Consider the following 4,990-nt stretch of genomic DNA (forward strand, 5'->3'; position numbering starts at 1 on the left):
GAGGCGGGTGCTTGGCGCTCTAGCAAAATTTTTTGCGTGCCTATCGCGGCTACAAGGGGAGAGGTGGTTGCCGCGAGCCTCTCCCGTGCCCCCCTAATTGATTCAACGCCGCTGTCAGGGCGGATGGATATGTCGGATTTTGAAACGGTGGACGGCGACGTTGAATCAATTAGAGGGGCATGAAGCCCACCCTCGAGGGTGTTATTCCTGGACTCTCCTTTAGATCATGTTTTCTTGTCACTCAGATGGCGCAATTTCGGAAAAAGGTTTGGCAGCGGTTGCCAGCCCTCACCGCGTCTACTCGGTGATTTTAGAACTCGATCTAAAACGGGAGCCCTCGTCTAGCATCTCCGTCCGGTGTTGCTCGGGTATTGCATAAATTTATGCCATCGGCGCGAATCCCCCAACGAATGCCTACGCTTGGACCCTCTCTTAGATCACCTTCTTCGATCACTCGACCGACGCAACTACGGAAGAGACTTGGCAGCGGTTGCCATTCTACAGCGCGTCTGTTCAGAGATTTCGAAGTTGATCTAATGGCGAGCCCTTGTCTCTAGCCATGAGGTGGGTGCTTGGCGCTCTAGCAAAATTTTTTGCGTGCCTATCGCGGCTACATGGGGAGAGGTGGTTGCCGCGAGCCTCTCCCGTGCCCCCCTCATTGATTCAACGCCGCTGTCAGGGCGGATGGATATGTCGGATTTTGAAACGGTGGACGGCGACGTTGAATCAATTAGAGGGGCATGAAGCCCACCCTCGAGGGCGCTATTCCTGGACTCTCCTTTAGATCATGTTTTCTTGTCACTCAGATGGCGCAATTTCGGAAAAAGGTTTGGCAGCGGTTGCCAGCCCTCACCGCGTCTACTCGGTGATTTTAAAACTCGATCTAAAACGGGAGCCCTCGCCTAGCACCTCCGTCCGGTGTTGCTCGGGTATTGCATAAATTTATGCCATCGGCGCGAATCCCCCAACGAATGCCTACGCTTGGACCCTCTCTTAGATCACCTTCTACGATCACTCGATCGACGCAACTACGGAAGAGACTTGGCAGCGGTTGCCATTCTACAGCGCGTCTATTCAGCGATTTCGAAGTTGATCTAATGGCGAGCCCTTGTCTCTAGCCATGAGGTGGGTGCTTGGTGCTCTAGCAAAATTTTTTGCGTGCCTATCGCGGCTACGATGGGAGAGGTGGTTCCCGCGAGCCTCTCCCGTGCCCCCCCTCATTGATTCAACGCCGCTGTCAGGGCGGATGGAAATGTCGGATTTTGAAACGGTGGACGCCGACGTTGAATCAATTAGAGGGGCATGAAGCCCACCCTCGAGGGTGCTATTCCTGGACTCTCCTTTAGATCATGTATTCTTGTCACTCAGATGGCGCAATTTCGGAAAAAGGTTTGGCAGCGGTTGCCAGCCCTCATCGCGTCTACTCGGTGATTTTAAAACTCGATCTAAAACGGGAGCCCTCGTCTAGCACCTCCGTCCGGTGTTGCTTGCTCGGGTATTGCATAAATTTGTGCCATCGGCGCGAATCCCCCAACGAATGCCTACGCTTGGACCCTCTCTTAGATCACCTTCTTCGATCACTCGACCGACGCAACTACGGAAGAGAGTTGGCAGCGGTTGCCATTCTACAGCGCGTCTGTTCAGCGATTTCGAAGTTGATCTAATGGCGAGCCCTTGTCTCTAGTCATGAGGTGGGTGCTTGGCGCTCTAGCAAAATTTTTTGCGTGCCTATCGCGGCTACAAGGGGAGAGGTGGTTGCCGCGAGCCTCTCCCGTGCCCCCCTCATTGATTCAACGCCGCTGTCAGGGCGGATGGATATGTCGGATTTTGAAACGGTGGACGGCGACGTTGAATCAATTAGAGGGGCATGAAGCCCACCCTCGAGGGCGCTATTCCTGGACTCTCCTTTAGATCATGTTTTCTTGTCACTCAGATGGCGCAATTTCGGAAAAAGGTTTGGCAGCGGTTGCCAGCCCTCACCGCGTCTACTCGGTGATTTTAAAACTCGATCTAAAACGGGAGCCCTCGCCTAGCACCTCCGTCCGGTGTTGCTCGGGTATTGCATAAATTTATGCCATCGGCGCGAATCCCCCAATGAATGCCTACGCTTGGACCCTCTCTTAGATCACCTTCTACGATCACTCGATCGACGCAACTACGGAAGAGACTTGGCAGCGGTTGCCATTCTACAGCGCGTCTGTTCAGCGATTTCGAAGTTGATCTAATGGCGAGCCCTTGTCTCTAGCCATGAGGTGGGTGCTTGGCGCTCTAGCAAAATTTTTTGCGTGCCTATCGCGGCTACGATGGGAGAGGTGGTTCCCGCGAGCCTCTCCCGTGCCCCCCCTCATTGATTCAACGCCGCTGTCAGGGCAGATGGAAATGTCGGATTTTGAAACGGTGGACGCCGACGTTGAATCAATTAGAGGGGCATGAAGCCCACCCTCGAGGGTGCTCTTCCTGGACTCTCCTTTAGATCATGTATTCTTGTCACTCAGATGGCGCAATTTCGGAAAAAGGTTTGGCAGCGGTTGCCAGCCCTCATCGCGTCTACTCGGTGATTTTAAAACTCGATCTAAAACGGGAGCCCTCGTCTAGCACCTCCGTCCGGTGTTGCTTGCTCGGGTATTGCATAAATTTGTGCCATCGGCGCGAATCCCCCAACGAATGCCTACGCTTGGACCCTCTCTTAGATCACCTTCTTCGATCACTCGACCGACGCAACTACGGAAGAGAGTTGGCAGCGGTTGCCATTCTACAGCGCGTCTGTTCAGCGATTTCGAAGTTGATCTAATGGCGAGCCCTTGTCTCTAGCCATGAGGTGGGTGCTTGGCGCTCTAGCAAAATTTTTTGCGTGCCTATCGCGGCTACAAGGGGAGAGGTGGTGTCCGCGAGCCTCTCCCTTGCCCCCCTCATTGATTCAACGCCGCTGTCAGGGCGGATGGATATGTCGGATTTTGAAACGGTGGACGGCGACGTTGAATCAATTAGAGGGGCATGAAGCCCACCCTCGAGGGTGCTATTCCTGGACTCTCCTTCAGATCATGTTTTCTTGTCACTCAGATGGCGCAATTTCGGAAAAAGGTTTGGCAGCGGTTGCCAGCCCTCACCGCGTCTACTCGGTGATTTTAAAACTCGATCTAAAACGGGAGCCCTCGTCTAGCACCTCCGTCCGGTGTTGCTCGGGTATTGCATAAATTTATGCCATCGGCGCGAATCCCCCAACGAATGCCTACGCTTGGACCCTCTCTTAGATCACCTTCTTCGATCACTCGACCGACGCAACTGCGGAAGAGACTTGGCAGCGGTTGCCATTCTACAGCGCGTCTGTTCAGCGATTTCGAAGTTGATGTAATGGCGAGCCCTTGTCTCTAGCCATGAGGTGGGCGCTTGGCGCTCTAGCAAAATTTTTTGCGTGCCTATCGCGGCTACAAGGGGAGAGGTGGTTGCCGCGAGCCTCTCCCGTGCCCCCCTCATTGATTCAACGCCGCTGTCAGGGCGGATGGATATGTCGGATTTTGAAACTGTGGACGGCGACGTTGAATCAATTAGAGGGGCATGAAGCCCACCCTCGAGGGTGCTATTCCTGGACTCTCCTTTAGATCATGTTTTCTTGTCACTCAGACGGCGGAATTTCGGAAAAAGGTTTGGCAGCGGTTGCCAGCCCTCACCGCGTCTACTCGGTGATTTTAAAACTCGATCTAAAACGGGAGCCCTCGTCTAGCATCTCCGTCCGGTGTTGCTCGGGTATTGCATAAATTTATGCCATCGGCGTGAATCCCCCAACGAATGCCTACGCTCGGACCCTCTCTTAGATCACCTTCTTCGATCACTCGACCGACGCAACTACGGAAGAGACTTGGCAGCGGTTGCCATTCTACAGCGCGTCTGTTCAGCGATTTCGAAGTTGATCTAATGGCGAGCCCTTGTCTCTAGCCATGAGGTGGGTGCTTGGCGCTCTAGCAAAATTTTTTGCGTGCCTATCGCGGCTACAAGGGGAGAGGTGGTTGCCGCGAGCCTCTCCCGTGCCCCCCTCATTGATTCAACGCCGCTGTCAGGGCGGATGGATATGTCGGATTTTGAAACGGTGGACGGCGACGTTGAATCAATTAGAGGGGCATGAAGCCCACCCTCGAGGGTGCTATTCCTGGACTCTCCTTTAGATCATGTTTTCTTGTCAACTCAGCTGGCGCAATTTCGGAAAAAGGTTTGGCAGCGGTTGCCAGCCCTCACCGCGTCTACTCGGTGATTTTAAAACTCGATCTAAAACGGGAGCCCTCGTCTAGCACCTCCGTCCGGTGTTGCTCGGGTATTGCAGAAATTTATGCCATCGGCGCGAATCCCCCAACGAGAATGCCTACGCTTGGACCCTCTCTTAGATCACCTTCTTCGATCACTCGACCGACGCAACTGTGGAAGAGACTTGGCAGCGGTTGCCATTCTAAAGCGCGTCTGTTCAGCGATTTCGAAGTTGATCTAATGGCGAGCCCTTGTCTCTAGCCATGAGGTGGGTGCTTGGCGCTCTAGCAAAACTTTTTTGCGTGCCTATCGCGGCTACAAGGGGAGAGGTGGTTGCCGCGAGCCTCTCCCGTGCCCCCCTCATTGATTCAATGCCGCTGTCAGGGCGGATGGAAATGTCGGATTTTGAAACGGTGGACGCCGACGTTGAATCAATTAGAGGGGCATGAAGCCCACCCTCGAGGGTGCTATTCCTGGACTCTCCTTTAGATCATGTATTCTTGTCACTCAGATGGTGCAATTTCGGAAAAAGGTTTGGCAGCGGTTGCCAGCCCTCACCGCGTCTACTCGGTGATTTTAAAACTCGATCTAAAACGGGAGCCCTCGTCTAGCACCTCCGTCCGGTGTTGCTTGCTCGGGTATTGCATAAATTTATGCCATCGGCGTCGAATCCCCCAACGAATGCCTGCGCTTGGACCCTCTCTTAGATCACCTTCTTCGATCACTCGACCGACGCAACTACGGAAGAGACTTG

The sequence above is a fragment of the Cupressus sempervirens genome, chromosome 7, assembly GCF_028749045.1.
Source record: "Cupressus sempervirens isolate cs-2001-9-10 chromosome 7, ASM2874904v1, whole genome shotgun sequence".
Classification (NCBI taxonomy): domain Eukaryota; kingdom Viridiplantae; phylum Streptophyta; class Pinopsida; order Cupressales; family Cupressaceae; genus Cupressus; species Cupressus sempervirens.